Here is a 14,365-nt window from a genome sequence, read left to right on the forward strand (position 1 = left end):
CTGTTTCTCAAGAGATAAGAAGTGTTGTCCCCGTTTCTCCCTGTGTAGGAAGTGTTTCCCCGTTTCTACCTTGATAGAAAGTGTTGTCCCCATTTCTCCCTGGAAAGGAAGGGATGTCTCCATTTCTCCCTGGAGAGGGAATGTTGCTGTTTTTTCCCGGGATAGGAAATGTTGTCCCCTTTTTTCCCTGGATAGGAAGTATTGTCCATATTTCTCCCTGGATACGAAGTGTTGACCCTGCTTCTCCCTGGATATGAAGTGTTGTCCCCGCTTCTCCCTGGATACGAAGTATTGACCCCGCTTCTCCCTGGATAGGAAGTGTTCTCCCCGTTTTTCCCTACATATGAATTGTTGTCCCCGTTTCTCCATGGATATTAAGTATTGTCCCCGTTTCTGCATGGATAGGAAGTGTGGTCCCATTTTCCGCCTTGGTACGAAGTTTTGTCCCCGTTTCTCTGTGAATACGAAGTGTTGTCACCATTTCTCCCTTATCTAAAGTTTTGTCCCTGTTTCTCACTGGATAAGAAGTGTTGTCCCCATTTCTCCCTGGGTAGCAGGTGTTGTCCCTGTTTCCCCCTGGATAGGAGGTGTTGTCCCAGTTGCTCTCTGGATACGAAGTGTTGTCCCCGTTTCTCCCTGCATTTGAAGTTTTGTTCCCTGTTTCTCCCTGGATATAATGTGTTGCCATGTTTCTAATTGGCTAGGAAGGGATGTCTCCCTTTCTCCCTGGATTGGAAGTGTTGTCCCTGTTTCTCCTCGGATAGGAAGTGATGTCCACATTTGTCCCAGGATGGGAAGTGCTGTTCCCGGTTCTCCCTGGATAGAAGTCTTCACCCATTTTCTCCTTGGATAGGAAGTGTTGTCCCCTATTTCTCCCTAAATAGGAAGCGTTGTCCCCGTTTCTCCCTGGATAGGAAGTGTTGTCCCCGCTTCTACGCGGTTAGCAAGTGTTGTCCCTGTTTCTCCCTGGATAGGAAGTGTTGTCCCCGTTTCTCGAAGGATAGGAAGTTTTGCCCTCGTTTCTCCCTGGATAAGAAGTGTTTTCATCTTTTCTCCTGGATAGGACATGTGACACCATTTCTCCCTGGATGAGAAGTGTTGTCCCCGTTACTCCCTGCATAGGAACGGCTGTCTCTGTTTCTCCCTGGTCAGGAAGTGTTGTCACCGTTGCTCACTGAATAGGAAGTACTGTCCCCGTTTCTCCCCAGATAAGAAGTGTTCTCCGTGTTTCTCCATGGATAGGAATTGTAGTCCCCGTTTCACACTGGATTGGAAGTGTTTTCCCTGTTTCACCCTGGATAGGAAGTACTGTCCCTATTTATCCCTGGATAGGATATGTTGTCTCCGTTTCTCCCTGTTAGGAAGTGTTGTCCCGTTCCTCCCTGGATAGGAAGGGTTGTCCAGGTTTCACACTTGATACGATGTGTTGTCCCCGTTAGTCCAAGGATAGGAAGTGTTGGCCACCTTTCTCCCTGGAGAGGAAGTGTTGTCCCTGTATCTCCCTGGATAGGATGTGTTGTCCCTGTTTCTCCCTGTATTTGAAGTTTTGTACCTTGTTTCTCCCTGGATATAATGTGTTGCCACGTTTTAACTGGATAGGAAGGGATGTCCCCATTTCTTCCTGGATTGGAACAGTTGTCCCTACTTCTCCTCGGATAGGAAGTGATGTCCACATTTGTCCCAGGATGGGAAGTGTTCCCTGTTCTCCCTGGATAGGAACTCTTCACCCATTTTCTCCTTGGATAGGAAGTGTTGTCCCCTATTTCTCCCTAAAAAAGAAGCGTTGTTCCCGTTTCTCCCTGAATAGGAAGTGTTGTCCCCGATTCTCCCTGAATAGGAAGTGTTTCCCCGTTTCTACCTGAATAATAAGTGTTTTCCTGCTTCTCCGCGGTTAGGAAGTGTTGTCCCCGTTTCTCCCTGGATAGGAAGTGTTATCCTCGTTTCATGGGGGATAACATGTGTTGTCCCCGTTTATCCCTGTTAGGAATTGTTGTCTCGTTTCTCCCTGGATAGTAAAGGTTGTTTATGTTTCTCCCTGTAAACGAAGTATTGTCTCCGTTTCTGCATGGATAGGGAGTGTTGGCCACTTTTCTCCTTGGATAGGATCTGTTGTCCCTGTTTATCCCTGGATAGTAAGTGCAGTCCCCGTTTCAACCTGGATAGGAAGTGTTGTCCCCGTTCCTCCCGGTTAGTAAGTGTTGTCCCGTTTCTCCCTAGATAGGAAGGGTTGTCCCTGTTTCTCCCGGGATACGAAGTTTTGTTCCTCTTTCTCCCCACATAGGAAGTGTTGTCCCTGTTTCTCCCTGGATATGAAGTGTTGTCCCAGTTTCTCCCTGGATTGCAACTGTTGTCCCACTTTCTCCCTGGTTAAGAAGTGTTGCCCCGTTTCTCTCTGGATAGGAAGTGTTCTCCCTGTTTTTCCCTGCATATGAATTGTTGTCCCCGTTTCTCCATGGATATTAAGTATTGTCCCCGTTTCTGCATGGATAGGAAGTGTTGTCCCGTTTTCCGCCTTGATACGAAGTTTTGTCCCCGTTTCTCTGTGAATACGAAGTGTTGTCACCGTTTCTCCCTTATCTAAAGTTTTGTCCCTGTTTCTCACTGGATAAGAAGTGTTGTCCCCATTTCTCCCTGGGTAGCAGGTGTTGTCCCTGTTTCCCCCTGGATAGTAGGTGTTGTCCCAGTTGCTCTCTGGATACGAAGTGTTGTCCCCGTTTCTCCCTGCATTTGAAATTTTGTCCCCTGTTTCTCCCTGGATATAATGTGTTGCCATGTTTCTAATTGGCTAGGAAGGGATGTCTCCCTTTCTCCCTGGATTGGAAATGTTGTCCCTGTTTCTCCTCGGATAGGAAGTGATGTCCACATTTGTCCCAGGATGGGAAGTGTTGTTCCCGGTTCTCCCTGGATAGGAAGTCTTCACCCATTTTCTCCTTGGATAGGAAGTGTTGTCCCCTATTTCTCCCTAAATAGGAAGCGCTGTCCCCGTTTCTCCCTGGATAGGAAGTGTTGTCCCCGCTTCTCCGCGGTTAGCAAGTATTGTCCCCGTTTCTCGAAGGATAGGAAGTTTTGCCCACGTTTCTCCCTGAATAAGAAGTGTTTTCACCTTTTCTCCTGGATAGGACATGTGACACCGTTTCTCCCTGGATGAGAAGTGTTGTCCCCGTTACTCCCTGCATAGGATCGGCTGTCTCTGTTTCTCCCTGGTCAGGAAGTGTTGTCACCGTTGCTCACTGAATAGGAAGTGCTGTTCCCGTTTCTCCCTAGATAGGAAGTGTTGTCCGTGTTTCTCCATGGATAAGAATTGTAGTCCCCGTTTCACACTGGATTGGAAGTGTTTTCCCTGTTTCACCCTGGATAGGAAGTACTGTCCCTATTTATCCCTGGATACGATATGTTGTCCCCGTTTCTCCCTGTTAGGAAGTGTTGTCCCGTTCCTCCCTGGATAGGAAGGGTTGTCCGGGTTTCACACTTGATATGATGTGTCGTCCCCGTTAGTCCAAGGATAGGAAGTGTTGGCCACCTTTCTCCCTGGAGAGGAAGTGTTGTCCCTGTATCTCCCTGGATAGGATGTGTTGTCCCTGTTTCTCCCTGGATAGGAAGTGATGTCCCTGTTTCTCTCTGGATAGGAAGTGATGTCCCTGTTTCTCTCTGGATACGAAGTTTTGTCCCCTGCTTCTCCCTGGATATAATGCGTTGCCATTTTTCCAACTTGATAGGAAGGGATGTCCCCGTTTCTCCCTGGATTGGAGCTGTTGTCCCTATTTCTTCTCGGATAGGAATTGATGTCCACATTTGTCCCAGGATGGGAAGTGTTGTCCCCTATTTCTCCCTAAATAGGAAGTGTTGTCCCCGTTTCTCCCTGGATGGGAAGTGTTATGCTCGTTTCACCCGGGATAAGATTTGTTGTCCCCGTTTATCCCTAGATTATAAGTGTTGTCCCCTGTTGTACCTGCTTAGGAAGTGTTCACACCAATCCTCCATACATAGGAAGTGTTGTCCGGTGTTTCTCCCTGAATAGGGAGTGTTGTCCTCGTTTCTCGAAGGATAGGATTTTTGTCACCGTTTCTTCCTGGATCAGAGGTGTTGTCACCGTTTCTCCCTGGTTAGGAAGTGTTGTCCCCGTTTCTTCCTGGATCAGAGGTGTTGTCACCGTTTCTCCCTGGTTAGGAAGTGTTGTCCCCGTTGCTCACTGGATAGGAAGTGTGGTCCCCTGTTTCACCCGGGATAAGATGTGTTGTCCCTGTTTCTCTTTTGGTTAGGAAATATTGTCCTCTCTTTCTCCCTTAATAAGAACTGTTGACCCGTTTCTCCCTGGATAGGAAGTGTTATCCTCCTTTCACGCGTTACAAGATGTGTTGTCCCCGTTTCTCCCTGGATTGGAAATTTTCACCCCGTTTGTCCATAGATAGGAAGTGTTGTCTCCTGTTTCTCCCTGAATAGGAAGTGTTGTCCCCGTTTCTCCCTGGATAGGAAGTGTTGGACACTTTTCTCCCTGGAGAGGAAGTGTTGTCCCGTTTTCCCCCTTGATACGAAGTTTTGTCCCCATTTCTCTCCGAATACGAAGTGTTGTCAACGTTTCTCCCTTATCCGAAGTTTTGTCCCTGTTTCTCACTGGAGAGGATGTGTTATCCCCGTTTCTCCCTGATAACAAATGTTGTTCCCTTTTCTTCCTGTATACATACTGCGTGAAGGGTTAAAGAACCAACAGAAATGGAAAACGACTTGGAGTCCAGTATGCCCAGTATTGCTGTTAAGTTATGGTATTTGTCAGTAACTAACCAATACAGTAATATAAATGCAGAAATATCAAACAGGTGAGCAATGATTTTATATATATATGAAAACCAAGCTTCTTCAAATCTTGGGGTAAATAGATAGTCTTACGATGATGAGTAAAGTTCAGTTCAATTTGTGGTAATGAGTTGAGTAGTGATGGAGAGAGAGAGGGAGAGATTTGAGTCTTCAGTGAGCTGTTGCCATCGATCTTCCGGTTGTCCTCCGAAATCCTTTAGAAGTCACCCACTGTGACCACAACAAAGCGGACCATCCTTCTGTCGTGGAATTATCAACCCAGGCGAGGGTTGTACTAACGAATGACTCCCCACCGGTCACACCCTTTTAACACTGCTAGAGCCACTGATCGATCCTCCAAACCCACCTTTCTGTGGGCACAACAAAGCTGATCCAGAATCCAAAACCATGTGACTTCAGGTCTAACAGCTGACCTTCTATTTATCTCAGCGTGTTGAACACCAGCTGTCCATCAAGCAGCTCCTCCCTTCTCTCTCTGTAAGAACTCGGAAGCTGCCGGTGTCTTTGCTAAGTGTAAACATGCTGCAGAAAACCCATAAATCGATCTCCAAACAGTATTCGCCTCTCTCTCTCTCTCTCTCTCTCTCTCTCTCTCTCTACCTCTGTCTCTCTCTCCCTTTCTCTTGTAAAAGCACAGTTCATAGGAATAATTCAGGACCCTGGCACACCCGTTTCTCCTTGGATAGGAAGTGTTGTCCCTGTTTATCCCATGATAGGAAGTGCTGTTCCCTTTCTCCCTGGATAGGAAGTGTTGTCGCCGTTTCTTCCTGGACAGGAAGTTTTGAACTCATTTCTTCCTGAATAGAAGGTGTTGTCCCCTTTTCTCTCAGGAGAGGAAGTGTTCTCCTCGTTTCTCTCTGGATACGATTTGTTATCTCCGTTTCTCCCTAAATAGGAATTGTTGTCCCCGTTTCTACCTGGATTGGAAGTGCTCTCCCCGTTTGTCCCCGGATAGGAAGTGTTGTCCCCGTTTCTCCCTAGATATGAAGCGTTGCACCCTGTTTCTCCGTGGATATGTGGTGTTGTCCACTTTTCTGCCTGTAGAGGAACTGTTGTCACAGTTTCTCCCTGTATCGGAAGTGTTGCCCCCGTTTCTCCCTGGATACGAAGTGTTGTCCCTGTTTCTCTCTGAATAGGAAGTGTCATCACCGTTTCTCCCTGGATTGGAGTGTTGTCCCCGTTTCTCTCTGATAACAAATGTTGTCCCCTGTTCTCCCTGGATACGAGGGATATCCTCATCTCAGGTACTGCGTGAAGGGTCAAAGAACCAGCAGAAATGGAAAACATCTTGGAGTCCAGTATTGCTATTACAAAATATCAAAATATCAAGGATGTGATAACAGCACATTTGGAAAGCGGTGAAATGATCGGACAAAGTCAGCATGGATTTGTGAAAGGAAAATCATGTCTGACGAATCTCATAGAATTTTTTGAGGATGTAACTAGTAGAGTGGATAGGGGAGAACCAGTGGATGTGGTATATTTGGATTTTCAGAAGGCTTTTGACAAGGTCCCACACAGGAGATTAGTGTGCAAACTTAAAGCACACGGTATTGGGGGTAAGGTATTGGTGTGGGTGGAGAGTTGGTTAGCAGACAGGAAGCAAAGAGTGGGAATAAACGGGACCTTTTCAGAATGGCAGGCAGTAACTAGTGGGGTACCGCAAGGCTCAGTGCTGGGACCCCAGTTGTTTACAATATATATTAATGACTTGGATGAGGGAATTAAATGCAGCATCTCCAAGTTTGCGGATGACACGAAGCTGGGTGGCAGTGTTAGCTGTGAGGAGGATGCTAAGAGGATGCAGGGTGACTTGGATAGGTTGGGTGAGTGGGCAAATTCATGGCAGATGCAATTTAATGTGGATAAATGTGAAGTTATCCACTTTGGTAGCAAAAATAGGAAAACAGATTATTATCTGAATGGTGGCCGATTAGGAAAAGGGGAGGTGCAACGAGACCTGGGTGTCATTATACACCAGTCATTGAAAGTGGGCATGCAGGTACAGCAGGCGGTGAAAAAGGCGAATGGTATGCTGGCATTTATAGCGAGAGGATTCGAGTACAGGAGCAGGGAGGTACTACTGCAGTTGTACAAGTTCTTGGTGAGACCACACCTGGAGTATTGTGTGGAGTTTTGGTCCCCTAATCTGAGAAAAGACATCCTTGCCATAGAGGGAGTACAAAGAAGGTTCACCAGATTGATTCCTGGGATGGCAGGACTTTCATATGAAGAAAGACTGGATGAACTGGGCTTGTACTCGTTGGAATTTAGAAGATTGAGAGGGAATCTGATTGAAACGTATAAGATCCTAAAGGGATTGGACAGGCTAGATGCAGGAAGATTGTTCCCGATGTTGGGGAAGTCCAGAACGAGGGGTCACAGTTTGAGGATAAAGGGGAAGCCTTTTAGGACTGCAATTAGGAAAAACTTCTTCACACAGAGAGTGGTGAATCTGTGGAATTCTCTGCCACAGGAAACAGTTGAGGCCAGTTCATTGGCTATATTTAAGAGGGAGTTAGATATGGCCCTTGTGGCTACAGGGATCAGAGGGTATGGAGGGAAGGCTGGGGCGGGGTTCTGAGTTGGATGATCAGCCATGATTATAATAAATGGCGGTGCAGGCTCGAAGGGCCGAATGGCCTACTCCTGCACCTATTTTCTATGTTTTCTATGTTTCTAAAATGGTATTTATCAGTAAGTATGCAATACAGTAATAAAAATGCAGATATATCAAACAAGTTAGCAATGATCGTATGTATGTGTGTGTGTATATACATATATATATATGAAAACCAAGCTTCTTCAAGTCTAGCGGTAAATAGATAATCAAGCGAAGCTGAGAAAAGTTCATTTCAGTTCGAGGTATTCAGTGGAGTAGTGATGGAGGGAGAGGGGAGAGGTTTGAGTCTTCAGGTGAGCTGACGCTGTCGATCTTCCTGTTGTCCCCCGAAACCCTTTAGAAGTCATCGACTGTGACCACAACAAAGGGGACCGTTCTTCTGCAGTGGAATCATCAACCTCGGCGAGGGTTGTCACACGAAAAACACCCCACCGGTCACACCCTTTTGACACTGTGAGAGCCACTGATCGATCCGCCTGATCGATCCTCCAAAACCCACCTTTTCTATGGGCACAACAAAGCTCATTCAGTGTCCAAAACCATCTGTCTCCTGGTCTAACAGCTGACCTTCTATTTATCTCAACTTGCTTAACACCAGCTGTCCATCAAGCAGCTCGCCCCTTCTCTGTCTGTAAGAACTTCGAAGCTGCCAGTGTCCTTGCTAAGTGTAAACATGCTGCAGAAAAACCATAACACGATCTCCAAACAGTATTTGCCGTATTCGCCCCCCTCTCTCTCTCTCTCTCTCTCTCCCTCCCTCTCCCTCTCCCTCCCTTTGTCTCTCTCTCTCTTTATCTTGTAAAAGCACAGTTCACAGCAATAATTCAGAACCCTGTCACACCCGTTTCTGCCTGGATAGTAAGTGTTGTCCATGTTTATCCCATGATAGGAAGTGTTGTCCCAAATTCTCCCTGGATAGGAAGTGTTGTCCCCATTTCTTCCTGGATACGAAGTGTTGTCCCTGTTTCCTCCTGGATTGGAAGTGTTGTCCCTGTTTCTTTCCGGATAGTCTGTGCTGTCCCCGTTTCTCCCTGGATAGGAAGTGTTGTCCCCGTTTCTCTCTGGGTAGGAAGTTTTGTCCACGTTTCTCCGTGGATAAGAGGTGTTGTCACCTTTTCTCCCTGGATAGGAGATGTGACCCCGTTTCTCCCTGGATGAGAAGTGCTGTCCCCATTTCTACCTGGATATGAATTATCCTCTCTGTTTCTCCATGGATAGGAAGTGTTGGCCACTTTTCTCCCTGGAGAGGAAGTGTTGTCCCCATTTCTCCCTGGATACTAAGTTTTGTTGCTGTTTCTCCCTGGATAGGAAGTGTTGTCCCCTGAGTCCTGGAGGATACTGCCCTTATCCATGATTGGACGGGTAAATGCGTTTAAAATGGTGGGCCTACCCAGATTTCTACATCTTTTTCAAAACCTGCCTATATATTTAAATGCATCCTTTTTTAAGAAACTTGACTCTAATATATTGTCCTTTGTGTGAGGCTACATATCACACAGGATATCCAAGCCTCACCTGCACAAACCTCTTAAGAAGGGCGGTCTTGGTCTGCCAATTTTCAAACATTACTACTGGGCAGCTAACTCCAGCGCTCTTACATACTGGAAATGTGCAGGTGCTGAGCCCCAAGAAAAACCTTTATGGCTACAGCTGGAAGCCTCTGTTGTTAAATATTCTTCACTTCCTGTTGTTCTGCTTTCCACTTATGCCTCAACAGACAAGCTGATCCAACAAAACTTTACCTTAAAGAATTCTTTACGAATATTAAATCAGATAAAAGTGGCTCACCAAACTCCCAGTGTTTCCATACATGCTCCCATTTGTCAAAATCACCCATTCAAGCCTGAACAATTAGACGGGGTGTTTGCGGTCTGGAGAAAGAGGGGTATCAAAACTTTCTTAGATCTGTACATCGAAGGCCAATTTGAATCATTCACACAAAGCACTAAGTTCAACCTTCCAAATTCACATTTTTTCTGCTGTCTCCAAGTCAGACACTGCGTTAAGGAAAAGTGCTCACACTTCGAGTCTACCTCCACCACCCATTCCTTTCTTGAAAACCTCTTGCTCCCTCCAGAATCCAAACAGTTAATATGAAAATTTGTGAATTGCTTTACTCCTTTGGTTCCTGCAGATTTTATTAGGGAAGCCCGGGCCAGGGACTTGAATTCAGAGATATCAGCGGAACTTTGGGAGGAGGCAATGTCCCGGGTTCATTGTTGTTCTATTAATTCAGGCTACAGGTTAATCCAGTACAAGGTGATGCAGAGATTGTATTATTCAAAAACAAAACTGAATCACATCTTCCCATCTGTGGCTCCTGAATGCGACAAGTGCCTTTCTGCTGAGGGCTCACTAGCTCATCTTTTCTGGTTTTGCCCTACATTCTACAACTTTTGGACTGCAATTTCTGAGTGGCTCTCAAAAGTCTATTCTGGAGACATTCAGCCCAATCATGACCTCGCCATCTCTGGATGCTCTGCAGAGACTCTTGAGTTGCCGCACGATGTGCAGATTGCTCTGCATCTCGGAATGGTGGTGGCTGAGAAACTTATTCTTCTGACCTGGAAGTCTAATACTCCACCCACCTTCGCACACTGGCTCAAGCAGATGTTGTCTATTATACAAATGGAAAGACTGCATCTGCACAAACCCAATACACAGAATACATTTGAGAGAATATGCGGACCCTCATTGGCTCAGTGTCATATTGCCTCATATACATAGTGACCTTGACCTTTCTAGTCTCATGAGTGGGTGTGGTGCCTAACCCGATTTCTTTATTCATTTTACTTTACGTTGCTTCCGTGATGTCAACTCTTTTTCTGAAAGTTTATTTATCTAATCTTGTAAATTATCTGGCAGCCTTTTTGTTTTTGTGTTTGATTTGTTTTGTCTGTGATCCACTTGGAGCTGTATTTCTTTTATATTGTTTTGTACATCTTCAATATATTTTGTCTTTGTAAAACTGAAAATTGTAAATAAAGTATTAAAAAAAAGTGTTGTCCCTGCTTTTCCCTGGATAGGGAATATTGTCCCCGTTTCTCCCTGGATAGGAAGTGTTGTTCCCATTTAGAACATAGAACATAGAACATAGAACAATAGAGCACAGTACAGGCCCTTCGGTCCACAATATTGTGCCGGCCCTTAAACCCTGCTCCCATATAACCCTTCACCTTAAATTCATCCAGATAGCTGTCTAGTAGTCTCTTAAACTTCACTAGTGTATCTACCTCCACCACTGACTCAGGCAGTACATTACACGCACCAACCACTCTCTGAGCAAAAAAACCTTCCTCTAATATCTCCTTTGAACTTCCCACCCCTTACCTTAAAGCCATGTCCTCTTGCATTGATCAGTGGTGCCCTGGGGAAGAGGCGCTAGCTGTCCACTCTATCTATTCCTCTTAATATCTTGTATACCTCTATCATGTCCCCTCTCATCCTCCTTCCTCCAGAGAGTAAAGCCCTAGCTCCCTTAATCTCTGATCATAATGCATACTCTCTAAACCAGGCAGCATCCTGGTAAGTCTCCTCTGTACCCTTTCCAATGCTTCCACATCCTTCCTATAGTGAGGCAACCAGAAATGGACACAGTACTCCAAGTGTGGCCTAACCAGAGTTTTATAGAGCTGCATTATTACCCCGCGACTCTTTACTCTATCCCTCGACTTATAAAAGCTAACACTCCATAATCTTTCTTAACTATCCTATCTACCTGTGAGGCAACTTTCAGGGATCTGTGGACATGTACCCCGAGATCCCTCCGCTCCTCCACACTACCAAGTATCCTGCCATTTACTTTGTACTCTGCCTTGGAGTTTGTCTTTCCAAAGTGTACCACCTCACACTTCTCTGGGTTGAACTCCATCTGCCACTTCTCAGCCCATCCCTGCATCCTATCAATGTCTCCCTGCAATCTTCGACAATCCTCTGCACTATCCACAACACCACCAACCTTTGTGTCATCTTCAAACTTGCCAACCCACCCTTCTACCCCCACATCCAGGTCATTAATAAATATCATGAAAAGTAGAGATCCCAGAACCGATCCTTGTGGGACACCACTAGTCACAACCCTGGGGAATATTCTGTCAGGCCCCTGGGACTTATCCATCCCAATGTATTTTAACAACCCCAACACCTCTTCTCCCTTAATATTAACATGCTCCAGAACATCAACCTCACTCATATTGTCCTCATCGTCATCAAGTTCCCTCTCATTGGTGAATACCGAAGAGAAGTATTCATTGAGGACCTCGCTCACTTCCACAGCCTCTAGGCACATCTTCCCACCTTTATCTCTAATCAGTCCTATCTTCACTCCTGTCAACCTTTTGTTCTTCACATAATTGAAGAATGCCTTGGGATTTTCCTTTACCCTACTCGCCAAGGCCTTCTCATGCCCCCTTCTTAAGCTTCTTTCTTGCTACCCTTTATTCCTCAATAGACCCATCTGATCCTTGTTTCCTAAACCTCATGTATGCTGCCTTCTTCCGCCTGACTAGATTTTCCACCTCACTTGTCACCCATGGTTCCTTCACCCTACCATTCTTTATCTTCCTCACCGGGACAAATTTATCCCTAACATCCTGCAAGAGATCCCTAAACATCGACCACATGTCCATAGTACATTTTCCTGCAAAAAGATCATCCCAATTCACACCTGCAAGCTCTAGCCTTATAGCCTCATAATTTGCCCTTCCCCAATTAAAAATTTTCCTGTCCTATCTAATTCTATCCTTTTCCATGATAATGCTAAAGGCCAGGGAGTGGTGGTCACTATCCCCAGATGCTCACCCACTGAGAGATCTGTGACCTGACCCGGTTCATTACCTAATACTAGATCGAGTATGGCATTCCCCCTGGTCAGCCTGTCCACATACTGTGACAGGAATCCGTCCTGGAAATACTTAGCAAGCTCTGCCCCATCTAAACCCTTGGAACTAATCATGTGCCAATCAATATTAGGGAAGTTGAAGTCACCCATGATAACAACCCTGTTATTTTTGCACCTTTCCAAAATCTGCCTCCCAATCTGCTCCTCTGTATCTCTGCTGCTACCAGGAGGCCTATAGGATACCCTCAATAGAGTAACTGCTCCCTTCCTGTCCCTGACTTCCACCCATATTGACTCAAAAGAGGATCCTGTTACATTACCCACCCTTTCTGTAGCTGTAATAGTACCAGTAATGCCACCCCTCCTCCCCTTTTTCCTCCCTCTCTGTCCCTTTTAAAGCACTGAAATCCAGGGATATTGAGAATCCATTCCTGTCCTGGTTCCAGCCAAGTCTCTGCAATGGCCACTACATCATAATTCCATGTATGTATCAAAGCTCTCAGTTCATCACCTTTGTTCCTGATGCTTCTTGCATTGAAGTACACGCACTTTAGCCCTTCTACCTTACCACCTTTACACCCTTTATTGTGTTTCTCCTTCCTCAAAGCCTCTTCCACAGAACCTCTTATCTGTCCCCCATTTCTCTCTGGATAGGAAGTGTTGTCCCCATTTCTCCCTGGATAGGAAGGATTGGCTTGTTTCCCTCAGATACGAAGTGTTATAATCAAATGGCTCCTGGCTCAGATGCATTGTCGCTGTTCCCTCTTGGATCTGATATGTTAGAAGGTGAGTGAGGGTTCAGTGCTGACAGTCCGTCTTTTGAATTGCTAATGGGACATATGTCTCTGATGCCAGAGAAAGAACCAGTGGGTCCTATCGCTCACCGTTTCCTCTGCGGTCGAGTGGTTTCTTTCTCAGAAGATGTTACTGAGGTTCTGCATTTATGGATTAGGCTATGGACTGTGGACTTTTTCATTCGAAGGGTTGTTATATTCTGTGTTTTCGCTTGTTCTTTCCGTGTGATGGGTTTTGTTAGCTCTGTTGTGCGAGGGGATCATGTTGCCGTTCTTTGTGGTGGGGGTGGGTTCAATGTGTTTCTTTTGGATGACTTCCATGCTTTTCTTTGTCTGATGGCTACCTGGAGAAGAAGAATCTCAGAGTTGTATACTTCGAAATAAATTAATCTTTGAACCTTTTTCTACCTCCCCACAGACTGTGACTGACATCAGAGCTATTTTGCTGTCAGTTCAGACTTCCAGCTGCTGGAAGCTTGTGGAATTCTGATGTTAGACTCCCCTGAGGGTTGAAAATCACCTGTCCAATGTTGACATTAAATTACAGTCATTTAAAACTAGAATGACTACCCTGGCCACTTTAATCCACATAGACCAATTTAAATTGCAATTAAATACTTTCTATAAAGGTTACAAGCATTATTCAACTTTGCATGTTCAATTTACTAACGAAACAACAATATTAATGAAAGGAAATTCAAGTTTTAAAGGAAATTCTTCAACTTTGGCTGGAATTAAAATCACAACATTGTCTCCTAATGTGCCATTGAGTAACTGTACCCCAGGTATAGTCGGTGCAGCAGAGACTTCATTCTGGGGAGAGTCAGTACATCAGGGACTGTACCCTGGGGAGAGTCAGTACGTCAGTGACTGTACCCCGGGGAGAGTCAGTACATCAGGGATTGTACCCCAGGGGCGAGTCAGTGCAACAGGGACTGTACCCCAGGGGAGAGTTGGTACATCGGAGACTGTACCCTGGAGAGAGTCAGTACATCAGGGACTGTACCCCGGGTAGAGTTGGTACATCGGGGACTGTACCCCGGGGAGAGTCGGTACATCAGGGACTGTATCCTGGGTAGAGTCAGTACATCAGTGACTGTACCCTGGGTAGAGTCGGTACATCAGGGATTGTACCCTGGGGAGAGTCAGTACATCAGTGATTGTACCCTGGGGAGAGTGCTTCCTGGACTGGACTTGTGCTGAGTGGAACGTTATTGCTGTGACATCACTTAATCAGCTGATCTAACTCACCTTTTTATGCCACCTCATCACCAACTGAGATTCGGCTGACAAGAG

This window comes from Mobula birostris, chromosome 18 (assembly GCF_030028105.1).
Source record: "Mobula birostris isolate sMobBir1 chromosome 18, sMobBir1.hap1, whole genome shotgun sequence".
NCBI lineage: Eukaryota > Metazoa > Chordata > Chondrichthyes > Myliobatiformes > Myliobatidae > Mobula > Mobula birostris.